General features: G+C 38.4%; 1 non-coding gene across 1 annotated transcript; it reads left to right on the top strand.

The window, feature by feature from the left end:
* The first annotated feature begins 14,749 nt into the window (after positions 1-14,749).
* Positions 14,750-14,856, top strand: LOC118757543 (U6 spliceosomal RNA). The gene has a single exon (XR_004995253.2). It is a non-coding gene; the product is annotated as a U6 spliceosomal RNA (small nuclear RNA).
* Positions 14,857-15,338: the final 482 nt, after the last annotated feature.

Genomic DNA, 15,338 nt, shown 5'->3' with positions numbered 1-15,338 from the left:
AAACAAAGTTTCTTGCTATAGAATTTTCCACTCTAGTTACCTTATGAAAAGCCAAAATCCAGAATGAATTCTGTCACTGGAACTATTCCCTGGATAACATGATTTACTGAAGGGGCAGGTGTCATGGAATAGCCAGGTAAGGTGCTGCCTATGACACCAGCATAGTCAGTGAATGTCAGTTTGAGTTCTGGTTGCTCTACCTCTGATCTAGCACTTTGCTAATGTGCCTCTAAAAGTAAAATATGACCCAATTACCTGGGTCTCTGCCTCCCACATGGAAGACCTGGATGGAGTTCCAGATTCCTGGCGTTGACCTGGCCCAATACAGCCAGTGTGGCCATTCGGCAGTGGGTGGGAGGTGGTGGTGAACCAGCAGCTCTTTCTCCCTCTTCCTGTGACACTTACCAAATAAATAAATTGTGGCTGAAGTAAACCGAAAATAACAATGTCTAGGATATAGCAATACATAGTTGCATTTTTTCCAAATAAACAGAGCAGGGACTCTAAAAGATCTTCGTACACCCATGTTCATAGCATTATTATACACAGTAGTCAAACAATGGCAACAACTGAAATGTCCAGCCAAGGATGAGTGGACAAACACAATGTGGGCTATACATACAATGGGATGTTATTTAGCCCTAAAATGGAGGGAACTCTGACACACACTAACATCTGACTGAGTTTTGAATGCATTATGCCAAGTGAAATATACCAGTCACAAATGAACAAAAACCATGAGTCTTCTTACATGAACTGCCAAGAATAAGCAAATTCCTACAGACAGAAAGTAGAATGGTGGCTTCCAGAGGCTGAGGAAAGAGGGGTGAGGAGTTGGTGTTTCACAGATACAGAGTTTCAACCTGGGAAGATAGAAAGCCTTCTGGACAGAGCAGTGATGATGGCTTCACAACACTGTCAGCGAACTCAGTGCCACTGAACTGCACACGTAAACGTGGCTGAAATAGTCAATTCTATTGATATGTGTTTTATCAGTTTCCCAAAACATTTTCAACACTGAGGCATCTAATAGAGCTGTTTTCAGTCCTGACTGAAGGAAAGAAAATATTAAATTTTGCTGAAAGCACAGTCTTCTTTTCAACCAATAGTAATGATATATTCAAAATACCCATCATCCGATCTGAGTTTTAAAATGAGGTCTAGAACAAATGCATTAGGAATTTTGAAGATCAACTTTTATAAAGATTTTAAATAATTCCTGAGAGAAATTTTTCACAGGTTGAGGATACAGGGAGCCACTAACTCTAATGTTCTGATACAAACAGTGATAAAGATGATGACTACGAAGTCCACATCCCACATCACAGTACCTGGTTCAAGTCTCAACTCTGTTCTCCATTCCAGCTTCCTGCTGATGCAGAGCCTGAGAGAAATAAATGATGGCTCAACTAACTGGATTCCTGCCACCCACGTCAGAGACCTGGACGGTGTCCCTGGCTCACCCAACCCTGGCAACTGCAGGCATTTGCGGAGTGAACCAACAGTTGGAAGATTCTCTCACTCTCTCTGACACTTCGTAGCTGTATCTTTCTCTTTCTGCCTTTCAATTATAAAGTTGTAAAAAATTAAATACATATATACACACAAGCAAACTTGTTTCTGCTTAGTACATTTTTCTGAAATAACTTTTTGACTGTGCCATTCATATCTTACAAAGTTCTCCTAAATATAGCTCTTCTGCTTCTCTTTTTAGAAATCATAATTTCATTCTAAAAATGACAGAGGAATTACAAAAAAAATGAAAATTATAGAGCCATTTCATTTAAAACTTTTTAAACCAAATACTAAATCACTGATTACAGCAATATGAGGATAAAATTATACTGCACAAATTCTTTAAGTTTAAGCAATTTTTAAAATTTATTTGAAGAAAAGATAAAGCTAAAGAGAGATAAAAAGAATAGATCTGTGGAATATTCCCAATCAATTAATCAATTCATTACTTAATTGCTCAAAATTATCCAAATATTTATTAAATTAACAGAATTAAAGGAGACTATCTTATCATCTTAACATGCAGAAAAAAGCAATTGTTAAGATCCAACATCCATTCTTGACTAAAAACTCAGCAAACTAAATATAGAGAACTTCCTTTACCTGCCAGAGGGCATTCACAGACATCCTAGAGCAAACATTAGCCACACATAACAGTGAAATGTGGACCGCCTACCTTCTGTGCCTGGAATGAGAGGAAGATGTCTGCTATCACTTCATCTGTTCACACTGGTGGTCTAATCTGGAGAGAAACACAAGAAAAAATAGGTACATTGTGTCTCCAATGTAAACTAAGAAATACAAACCTTATTCACAAATAATAATTTTGGTATATCAAGAAAAATGAATAGGATTTCGGTATGTATTTTCTAGAATTCATAAATTCAATGAATATTGATTAATGCAAACAAGAAAAATACTAGGCCTACATGATCCCAAAACTCTTTTTTGTATTTTAGAGGGAAAATGAGTGAGGATCTATGTAAAAACAGATTACATAGTTTAGTAACTGTCAGAGGCAGGTACTTTGAGTCTGCTACACTATTTTGTCTACAACTATATGTGCTTAATATCTTTTATGAAAACCTTTTGTAAAAGATTATAAATGAGTTTGGATATATAAAAGGTCAATAAACAAAAATCTACATTTCAGAAAAACAATAATGAGCACCTAGCTCGGTAGCCTAGATGCTGAAGTCCTTTCCTTGCAAGCCAGTATCCCACATGGGCGCCGGTTCATGTCCCAGCTGCTCCACCTTCCTTTCAGTTTCCTGCCTGTGGCCTGGGAAAGCAGTCTAGGACATCCCAAGCTCTTGGAACCGTGTACCCATATGGGAGACTTGAAAAAAACTCCTAGCTCCTGGCTTTGGATCAGCTCAGCTCCAGCCATTGCGATCACTTGGGGAGTGAACCAGTGGACAGAAGATCTTTTTCTCTCTCTCCTTCTCTCCACAGATCTGCCTTTCCAAAAAAAAAAAATAAGAAATCTTTAATTTAAAAAGTAATAATGAAACAAATAATTTTAAATATATTATTTATAATAGCATAAAATATTAAAGTATCTAGGTATATTTTGAAAAAAAATTCATAAAGTCTGTACACACAAAAATATAAATATTCAAATAATCCAAAAAGTTATAAATCAGTGAAGGAACATATCATGTTCGCAAATCAGAGCACTGAATGAAGTGCAAATGTTCATTCTTTCTCCAAATCATTTACAGGTCAAACACAATACCTATTAAAGTGTTAATGTCATGGACATGTAACTTGAGAAACATTAAAACATATGTGCTAAGGTCTGAGAAAAACCTAAAGTATCTTTAAAATTGACACATATTAACTGTATGTGTTTACAGGGTCAAATATGATCATTCAATATATGCTAACAATGTGATGATTAACCAAGGCTATCAGCATTCACATATCCTTAAATAATCACAATTTCTTTTTGTTGGGAAAATATACTTGTACAACAATTTGTTATAAACTAGTCACCCTACTACTTGGTAAAACATTAGAATATATTCTTTCTATAACTAAGACTTAACATAATTGGGGGGGTATTCTTTGACAGTGCACCAAAACTCACTAGTCACATTTTCTTAAAGGCAAGTTACAGCATGGAATCTGAAATCATATTAATGAACTTTTTTTTCTGTATTCTGTTAACATTAAAATCCATCAGCTGAGTTTGGAGTTTGAATTGTTTAACCATTTGTGGTTTTATAATACTTTGCCTTGGTCATTAGGAAAATGTTGGCTCCATAACTTAGATCTCCCAAACATTAATACATTCCATCATAAATTATTAAAAGAAATAACATTGGTCCTGTCTTCACGGGATCTCTCTCTCACTTACTCATTTACACACACACACACTGTTTAATCCTTGGGAAGCTGACCATGCTCCCGTGTCGAATTCAAATATTCAAACTTCTAATCAACCTTTCCCCAAGAGAATCAACCTTTTGCGCTGTAACTTTTTGTATGCTTTTCCTTTCATCTCACAGAATGATGAAGAGATTGTGTGCACAAGGACTGAAATTTAACAAAGTCAGCAATTCTTAGTGCTTCTCACAGGCATACCTGAGTCAAACCAATATCTACTTTCCTCTGAGATGCCTGCAGGGCAGTGGTGAACAATGACTACTGATAACATCCACCACCACTGTCTGGAACCAGGCTAACGAATCAAGAGTCTTTTTTTTTTTAATCTGTGAATGTTCATTATTATCTTTTTTCATTATATGATTCCATAGGCACAGGGACTCCCCCTCATTCCTGACAACCTCCTATGTGATCACGATAGTATAACATTCCAACATTCTGAAAATCGGTGTATCATGGCATTGTAAGCATAGACAATGCTGAATAGTCTTATCATTCCTTTTACAACTTGAATTTGAGAACCAATTGCCTAATTTGGACGTACAAAATGTGTTAGACCCAGCTGGCATAGTCAGTCACAAAAGAACAGGTAGCGTATCCGGGCCCGGCGGCGTGGCCTAGCAGCTAAAAAGTCCTCGCCTTGAACGCCCCGGGATCCCATATGGGCACCGGTTCTAATCCCGGGGCTCCACTTCCCATCCAGCTCCCTGCTTGTGGCCTGGGAAAGCAGTCAAGGACGGCCCAATGCATTGGGACACTGCACCCGTGTGGGAGACCTGGAAGAGGTTCCTGGTTCCTGGCTTCTGATCAGCGTGCACCGGCCGTTCCGCTCACTTGGGGAGTGAATCATCGGATGGAAGATCTTCCTCTCTGTCTCTCCTCCTCTCTGTATATCTGACTTTGTAATAAAATAAATAAATCTTTAAAAAAAAAAAAAGAACAGGTAGCGTATGACTTCATGTACACATTTTAAAAAGAATCATTCATTTATTTGAAAGAAAGAGAGAGAGAGAAATCTTCCATTTGCTGAATCACTTCCTGAATGCCTCTAACAGCTAAGTCTGGCTTAAGCTGGAACTCTGGAACTCCATCTGAGTTTTCCACATGCACAGCAGGGAGCCAAACATTTCGGGCATTATCAGCTATGTTTCAGGCATAATAATAGGAAACTTAATCAGAAGCATTCTGATATGAAATATATAATCCAAAATGGCACTTTAATCCACTGAACCACACTGCCCACCCCATGAACACATTTTTAAATAGGCAACTGCTTAAGTGAATTCTTCTGCCCTTTGGAAGTTTTCTAAAGACACAAAAGAGATAATTTTATGAAAAGACAAACTACATTTGCCTATACTACAATTTAGAAAATTTTTCATCAAGAAATATCTTAGAATAAAGATGAGCTATACAGTTGGAAAATATTCTTCATACACAACCAGAAAGAATATCAATAATACATAAATTATTCCTATCAGTCCATGTGAAAGTAAATACAACTAAATAGAGACAAGGGAGGAAACACAAATACGAATTTCACAGAACAGAAAACACATTGGCCAAAGAGCACATGAAGTGATACTAAACATCAAAGATGAGGGAAATGAGGATTAAGAACATAATGTCGGGCCTGGCATGGTAGCCTAGAGGCTAAAGTCCTCACCTTGCACGAGCCAGGATCCCACATGGGTGCGGGTTCATATTCCGGCTGCTCCCCTTCCAGCTCCCTGACTCCTGGGAAAGCAGTCGAGGACATCCCAAAACCTTGGGACCCTGCACCATATGGGAGACCTGAAAGAAGCTCCCAGCTTTGGATCGGCTCAGCTCTGGCCATTACAGCCACTTGGGGAGTGATCCAGCAACTGGAAGATCTTTCTGTCTCTTCTTCTCTCTGTAAATCTGCCTTTCCAATAAAACAAACTTTAAAATCTTTTAAAAAAAGAACATAATGTCATTCTAAATCTATATATTTGGAAAAAAACTAAAAATATATAACAATAATCAGTGTTGAAAAGAAAGTGAATTGCTGCAGGGATGGGAACCTGGAGTAGCCACAGTAGAAAACACTTCAACGCTGTTGTTAGAAGCTGTGCCTTTCTATTTTTGAAGCTATGTCAGCAGAAAACTTAAGGCAGGTAGAAGAAGCAAGAATGCTCATAGTACTACCCACAGCAATAAATAACTCAATGTTCACCAGAAAATTCGTGAAAGGGATCCTCCACTTCCAACCCAGTTCCCTGTTACTGAGCCTAGAAAGACAGAAGATGGCCCAAATGCTACCTACAGGGGAAGCCAGGAGACAGTCTCAGGCTCCTGGTTGTATCTGGCCCATCCGTGGCTGTTGCAGCCAACCAGGGAGTGAACTAACAGAAGGAAAATATTTCTCTTTTTCTCAATCTCTCTTTCAAACAAATAAATAAAAATTCAAGAAAACACATGAAAAATAATGTCATTAATTCACACAAAGAAATATGACACAGGAGCCAAAACCTGTTACTGCAACAGGAAATACCAATAAGAAAGAATGTTATCAATGCATTCATAGATAAAGAAAGTAAGTTCATAGTAATTATCTCAGGTATGATGTACTTTTTAAAACTGAATTAAAGGAAAACAAACATTTATATTCTGAGGACACAACAGAAGAAGAAGGAGGAGCAGGAGGAGGAGGAGGAGGAGAAGAAGAACAACAACAACTGATAAATGCAGGATTCAAGCTAACAACTTCCTGTGATGGGAAGCTGAGAGACCTGAGATGAGGCACCCATTGTCAGCTATCAGCTGTTATCAGGACCCTAACTTTCTGTGTAGTGGTGAATTGGCAGGGCATATGATAGCATTACCCACAGAGATACATCAGTAAGCATTTGAGACTGTTCATGGATAAGTATTATAATACAATTGTGTACATTGAAATCCTTCATGGCAGTGACTCCACAGACTGATCCTCTCTCTGCCTGCAGAACCAGCATCCCATATGGGCGCCAGTTCTAACCCTGGCTGCACTACTTTCTATCTCGCTCCCTACTTACGAACTGCGAAAGCAGTGGAAGATGTTTCAAGCCCTTGCACCCTGTAACCATGTGTCAGACCTCAAAGAAGTTCTTGGCTCCTGACTTTGGACAGGTTCAGCTCCAGCAGTTGCAGAATAAAACGTGTACACTCACACACACACATACACACAGAGACATAATCAGAGTCAAATTGAATTAGAAAGTCAAACTGGCTCATTTTCCCAGGAGAAAATGAGAAAGCATAGAAATCAAGAATATACACATTTTGAAGTGTGAATTTCCAGGTCATATTCATAATGGAAACAACTATCCCATAAGTTAATAATTAGATTAGGAGCCCATGATTTGCCAAAGAAGAGATTAAAGGAAAACAGCAGCACACACTCGTCACCATTTAAGGACACTGGAGAGCACTATAATTATAAAATATGTAAAAAATATATTATACAAGAAGATTAAGAAACACGCTTAAAAAAAAACCCAAAGAATCATAAGGGTGCTATCTGTCCTATTGGATGTTAATAGCCATTGTAGAACTGTGATGTTTGAAACACTATTTGCTGCGTATTGACAGACAATGGCACAGATTAGAAATTACATTATTCAACACATGTACATAGGGGAATCTGGTATATTAGAAAAATGATTTTTAAATTCCTTGATCCTATGTTGGTTTTTAGTGTTGAAAAAAACTGAATAACCAAGTGAGGCAACATGTATTTGCATCCTGTGTTAGTTTGCCAAGGCTGACAAGAAAACATATCCCAAACTGAGTGGCAGAGATAAACAGAAGCCTACAGTCTTACAGTACTGGTGCTAGAAGCTCAAAACCTAACTGCCAGTAGAGCTTAGCACTTCCTGATGGGTCTAGGGGAAGGTTTGGCCCAAGCCCCTCTACAGTGTTAGCTAGTTCCTGTGACCCTATCACTCTGGCCTTTACAAAAAATTCTGTTTTCTTCTTCACTTTTATGAAAAAAAAAAAAAAAAAACAGACATTTATTTTTATTGGAAATGCAGATCAGATTTATGAAGAAAAGGAAAGACAGAAAGAAAAATCTTCCATCCACTGGTTCATCCTCAACAGCCTCAACTGCCACAATTTACAGAGAGAAGGAGAGACAAAGATTTTCCAACATCCGGCTCAGTCCACAAATGACCACAACGGCTGGAGCTGAGCTGATCCAAAGCTTCTTCCGGGCCCCCTACATGAGCACAGTATCCCAAAGACTCAGGCCATCCTTCACTGCCTTCTCAGGCCATAAGCAGAGAGCTGGATTGGGAAGTAGAGCACCTGGGACATGAACCGGTGCCCATACAGGATGCTGGTGCTGGCAGGTGGATGATTAGCCTATTATATCACCTATCTATTATATCACCCTATCTATTTTCTGCTAATAAGGATTACATGCCTTTTCTCCTTCAACATGTCCTCATCTTGACTAATTACTTCTGTAATTATAACTACTCCCAATACGATCACATTTGAATGGTTAGATTAGGATTTCAACACACAACTTATAGTGGGCACCATACCACCCACAACATACTTCTACCATAGTTTCTTACGCCAAAATAAGTACCAGAAAATTCTGAATAAGAAAAAAGGAAATTATGAAAAGGAAGGAAAACACATGGTATAATTTTGAATAATCACAGAATGGAGATAATCATTTTAAATATGACAACTCAATTAAATTTAATTATAACAAAAGATAGAGCCAGAAAAGAACGCAAAAAAAGTACCAATTGTGGGACCTTAAAATTCCGTGCATGTCCAGAATATACAAAGAGCTACAAAACAACCAAAATGTCAAAACAAACAAGCCACTCAAGAAATGGGCACGGGAAATGGGCAAACACTTCACAAAGGAACAAACCCAAATGGCAAATAAACATATGAAAAAATGCTCAAGTTCCCTGGCAATAAGGGAAATCCAAATTAAAACATCAATGAGGTACCACCTAACGCCAGTAAGACTGGCCCACATGAATAAAAGCACCAACAACACTTGTTGGCGAGGTTGCGGGGAAAAGGGATCCCTACTCCACTGCTGGTGGGGCTGCAGGCTGGTACAGCCTCTATGGAAATCAGTATGGAGAATATTCAAACAACTCAAATTCAACATACCGTATGATCCAGCAATAGCACTCCTAGGAATATATCCAGAACAATTGTTTTATGAGAAACCAACATGCACTCCTATGCTCATAGCAGCACAATCAGTAATTGCAAAAACATGGAAGCAACCAAAATGCCCATCAACAGAGGATTGGATAAGAAAGCTATGGTTCATCTACTCCATGGAATACTACTCAGCTATTAAAAAAAACAAAATGCAGTTCTTTGTGGCCAAATGGGCCAAACTGGAAACCATAATGCTAAGGGAAATGAGCCAATCCCAAAACGTTAAATACCACATGTTTGCCTTAATTTAAGATGATATGATGTTATGTATAACATGTTATGTTTTGAATGTTATATGTTGTGTATAAACTAAAATTGAAGTGTAGGTGAGGTGGTCACAGAAGGTGGCTGGGAACTCTCATTTACTTTTAACATATTGGTTACTCATTACTATGTCAATTAATTCCATAATGATGTAAATTTTTGCTGATGGTATGTTGGAGCTTTCAATTGACTGGGATGATACTCTGCTGGCTCTGTCTTCAGACCAGAGAGGGTATACCTAAGAAGCCGTTGAACTTGACTGGACAATAAGATGCTGGACTCTATGTTTGGTATACGCTTGCAATGGGGGAATCTCAACTGAACTTGAGCTGTGGTTATGCAACAAGGTGGAGGAATCCACCATGGTGGGAGGGTTTGGGGAGGGGTTGGGAGAACCCAAGTATCTATGTAACTGTGTCACATAATACAATGTAATTAATGAAGTAAAATAATAAACAATTAAAAGAAAAAAAAATTCCGTGCATGGTGAAGCGCAATGTTAGCAAGACAAATGATAAACACAGAGAAAGGTAGGCTTTCCATCAATTTATATCAAGAAAAAGGGAAGTACATTTCCTCTAACAAAAACAGCAGAAAAACTAAAATAAAGAGGAAAACAAGCAAAGAGATTGATGTAGGTAAGGAGGAAACTGACAAGGAGGAGCAGAGGTTTCTGGTCCCTTCTTGAAACCTGACCTGTACTGCAGCCTGGCCTGCAACATGCAAAGCCCACCACCTTTCCATGCAGCAGAAAACTGCAACTTATGAGCAACCACTGCCTAAAACCAGTACCAGTCAAAAAATAACCAACATGGCTCCCATCTGTATCCCTGTAAAAACTTTTAACTCATGATATGGTCTCTTTTTTTGAAAGATTTATTTATTTTCATTGCAAAGTCAGATGTACAGAGAGGAGAGACAGAGAGGAAGATCTTCCACCCGAAGATTCACTCCCCAAGTGACAGTAATGGCCGGTGCTGTGCCGATCCGAAGCCAGGAACCAGGAACCTCTTCCAGGTCTCCCACTCAGGTGCAGGGTCGCAAGGCCTTGGGCCATCCTCGACTCCTTTCCCAGGCCACAAGCAGGGAGCTGCATGGGAAGTAGAGCTGCTGGGATTGGAACTGATGCCCATATGGGATCCTGACACGTTCAAGGTAAGGACTTTAACCACTACGCTATTGCACCGGGCCCATGATATGGTCTTTACAACATGGCTGACATTCATATTCCCGTCGTACACCTGATGCCATGATACTTCTGAGATTTCCATAAAAGGACAAAGAAATGGGTGATACTCAAACCCCACCCTAAATTCTTCCACTTACAAATAGGCAATGAAATCCTGCCACAGACAACTAAATCTTAGCCCTCAATGTAAAGCCCCAGGGAGCTCAGATGTCTCAGAAAAATACAGGGACTCAAGGGCATTCAGGCACTATAATTAACTTTTGAGATCTAGGACACAGGTCTGAAGAGGTCTACAAAGAGGACCTTGGGGATGCTGGAGGCACCAAAGAACACAGTCAAGACCCCCTGGATACCAAAACCAACCTAGTCCACTAACCAGGCTTTCATAAAGCCATGACCCAGCCTTTCTGTGTCTTCATTTTCTCTCCCTGGGTTATAAAAGGGGTTTTTCGACCATGGGTAACTTCCCATCTATCCCCATGAACTCATAGCTGATTGACATCCTGTTCTAAACAAACGAACAAAGCCTATTTTATTTTGCAATGCTGGTCAAAATGTAAGCTACAGAATGGTGCCATTTGGTCAATTTTAACACTATTGTCCAAACCGATCTCTTCTGTAAGAAGCTGCAAGAATAATCAGAAATTTTTTGCCATTAGGTTCACATGCCACTCTTCCCAAAACACACCCTAATGGAAACTGTAGGTTTTGTTATATTGTTGTTCTCCCAGAGACAGCAGATTCAGCATAGAAGTAGATTGACATGGCAAACAACCCACTGTTGAATGGCCCACCATCATCCAGGGTTCAAGAACCCCAAGCTAATTTGTCCCATCATTAGAACCATCCCAAAAGGATACTGAGTTTCCGCTTCTCAATATCCAACTCTCCTTTACCTTATTTTGGCAAATATTCTCTGCCCTAAAATTAGCTGAAAGCAAAGATTATAAAAATGTATGTGTACACTGTTGCTAGAACAAGTATTCTTTTTTTTTTTTATTGATTACATTGCATTATGTGACACAGTTTTATAGGCACTGGGATTCCCCCCACCCCTCCCCTAACCCTCCCCCAATGGTGGATTCCTCCACCTTGTTGCATTACCACAGTTCAAATTCAGTTGAGATTCTTTCATTGCAAGTATTTACCAAGCATGAAGTCCAGCATCTTATTGTCCAGATAAGTTCAACGGTTTCTTGGGGAGACCATTTCTGGTCCGAAGGTAGAGCCAGCAGAGTACCATCTCAATCAATTAAAAGCCCCGACATTACATCAGTAACAATTTATAACATTATGGAATTAGTTGACATGGTATTGAGTAACCAATATGTCAAAAGAAAAAAAAAAAGAATGCAAGTTCTGAACCACATCCTGTGACTTCTTCATTGACATTTCAATTTTAGTTTATATGCAACCGGGTTCTATATACCTTAAAATGGCTATAGATTATTATTCAGCTGTCTCATGCCTATTTTAATTTCAGTATTTAGCAGTTTATAGTGTTGAAGCATGATTTTGCTGAACCTGGTTGTTTCTCGGGTAGTCTAACTCTATAACTCTAACAAGACATATGTCAACAGTTTAGGTGAACAGTTTTAGGAGGGGTATGCAGAGAAATCTTCAATACCCTAGTGAGGAGTAACTAATCTTTGTGTCCCACCCAGTGAGGTATAAGTGCATCCCCACTGATCGTTTCCTGTCTGATTTTAAGCTTTCCTTTTTGTTCTCTGTCTATTCTAGATTGTTTGTTTGTTTGTTTGTTTTGAGGGTTTTCTGGAGCAATCCTGATGGTCATTGCGAAAGAGGGTGGGGACCCAAAGTCGGAACCAGGCAAGGACCAGAGAAAGTGCCCCTCCCTAGACCCGAAGGAAGTTTACTGTTCTTCTGTTTCTGTGGACCACTCAGTGCTCCTGGTTGTCAGAACAAGTATTCTTAATAGCTAAAAAGTGGAAGCAACCCAAGTGTCTATAAACAGATAAATACAATGTGTGTATAAATACACATACCTAGTTTTATGGGGTGAAATGCTGACACATAACACAATATGGCTGAACATGAGGAGCAGATGCTAAGTAAAATAATTCAGGCCCAAAAGGACAAATGTATGACTCCTTTTGATCAGGTTCCCAGAGTATTCAAATTCATAGAAACAGAAAGAATGATGGTTCCCTGGGCTACAGAGTGAGGGAGACTGGCAGGCTTTATGTTATGCATATTTACCACAATAAAAAAAATAAAAAATATATTTTAAGTATACTCCTACATGGCAATAATAGAATTTCCCTACTTAGGCTAGTGTAAGAATGAAAGGTAATATATACAAAGCCCTTGGAATAGTGCCTGATACTAGAGTCAGCACATAACAAAAATATGTCATGTGTCATCATCATCATCATTATTAATATATGATTACTTCCTATCAGTATCCTACTACATAGTCATTATAAATACAAAGTTTTCTTGGTGTAATGAAAAATTATCTCAATAGATGGCCCTTCTATCCTTCTCACGGAAAATCTGGTTATAGTCTTTTCCTCACAGCAGATTCCAAAGCTTTTGCAAACTCCTGCAAATCTTGAACTATAAAAACCCTGTAAGTACAAATCCTACATCAACTTTTAGTCTACCCCACACACCTGGAGCTTTGCCAGTTCCTCTCAGAATAATTTAAAATGAATAGCTAAATGATAAAGGTGTGTGTTGGGGGCAGGGTGTTCAGTCTTATAGTTTAGAAGTCCTTTCCACATATTGCCATATCTAAGTTCAAGTTCTTGCTCCAGCTCTTGACTGTAGCTTCCTGGGAATGCAGACCCTGGGAGGCTCAAATGCTAATACTTTGGTTCTTGTAAACCACATGGGAGACCTGGACTAAGTTCCTTGTGCCTGGTCAGGCCCAGACACATTTGTTATAAACACCTTATTAAAAATAACAGAAAACGAAAAGTCACAGAATGCATTAATCTTAACCCTCAAGTGTGCATCCACTGTGAATTAATGCTTTCTAATATTCAGCTATTTTTCAGTCCTAACAGTTCATGTGTGACAATGTGTGTTTCCTATTCTCTCTGTAAATCTACCTTTCCAATAAAAATAAATAAATCCTAAAAGAAAAAAGAAAGTGTATTTTCTTTCCCAATGAGGAATCTAAACCCTGGAGCAGTAAGCAGTGGTGCATTGGCAGTATTTTCCATACAAAAACAGAAGAGACCCTGGACCTATGGCTCATGGTCCTAGTAATTACAATACATACTGAAAAATAGAAATCAATCTTTTTTTAAATCAAAGTTAATAGGAAAAACATATATTGATTTAGCAAGCTCAAATAGAGTGATTATAAAATAACACTTGAGACTCCAAATGTTGATAAGCTTGGAAAAGTATATATCATATGAGGCTCAAACTGAAAAGTCTTGTGAATTTTACTCATTATCACAAAAAATCAAGCCACACATCTTAGAAACAGGTAAACATGCAAACTGAGGAAATACATTTCAACAGCCAGTTCTAGCTAACTTCAAAGAAACAGAAGTAAGTTACATTCTCCAAGTCGAGTCTCTGAAAAGTTCGGGCAAAGGTACCCATCCAGTCGACCAACTCAATGTGCTTGACAATCCAGAAAGCAAGTTGAAACGCACTTAACTTAAGAATGGAGGTGTTAATTCTAGAAACACATACCCTGGCTGCTCAGAACAGGTGCTTTCAAATGACATCTGAGCAGTGTGAATTGATACACCTCCAAAAACACAGAAAATGAAGGAATAGACTTATCACAATTTGCTTATTACAGACATACAGGATGATAAGAACAGCACAAGCTGATGACTGGCTAATACCTCATTAGGAAAAACAACAACAAGCAGGAATAGGTGTTTTATTTAATTCTACTCAAGGGAAATACACATTAGATGAGTTACTTACTGTCTGAGTTAGTAAAGACTAACCAATACTTCAGGTTTCATATCTCAGTTCTCACTGAGCTAGTACTTTCCAGAGAGCCTCCATCTCACCTGGCTTTGAATGTCTTTTATATGACACCAAAAGCTTCCTAATAAATCCCTTTAATATTATTGGTTTCAAAGAATAAAACGAAGAGGACCAAAATCTGAAATGTTTATGAGAAGAAAGCACAAAATTCAATTAGTATTTCCTAACAACTAAGAAAACACACACTGACAAAGAAGTTCATGAGTGCTTGCTTTGGCAGCACATATCCTAAAGTTGGAGTGATACAGAGAAGATTGGCATGGCCCCTGTGCATGGATGACACGCAAAGAGTTCATGAGTGGTTCATTCAAGAAAAGATCAAGAGGTTGACACTGGTTGCATTCCAGTTTTGATGGTTATGTCAATTAAGAAGCGAAGAGTAGTATCATGGGGATGCCAGAGCCTACAGGTCTGTATAAAACACTGATTAAAAAGTCTTATTGTTCATTGTTCAAGAAAACATCTAATCGGGTCATTAAGGATCACTGAAAGCTCATGGAGCTTCACCAGTATCTGTTGGAAGTTGATGTACAAGTGTCACAGCAAACATGTTAAACGAAACACGATATGTTTTAATTTCTGTATTTTATCTGCTTTCAAATTTCCTGCATATATATAAATAATATATAATGTACAATAAATAATGTGCTATTTCCATAGTCATAGAAACTATTTTATAAATCAATGCAACATAAAGGAATTCATTTTTTTTTCTACTCTGAGGAATTAAAGTTGGAACATGTTCTCTGAGATTACATTTGTTTTCCAGGTTCAAAACTCTATCAGAAATCCT

Source organism: Ochotona princeps, chromosome 9 (assembly GCF_030435755.1).
Source record: "Ochotona princeps isolate mOchPri1 chromosome 9, mOchPri1.hap1, whole genome shotgun sequence".
Taxonomy (NCBI): domain Eukaryota; kingdom Metazoa; phylum Chordata; class Mammalia; order Lagomorpha; family Ochotonidae; genus Ochotona; species Ochotona princeps.
The sequence above is the reverse complement of the archived record's forward strand: the minus strand, read 5'-3'. Positions and strand labels throughout refer to the sequence as shown.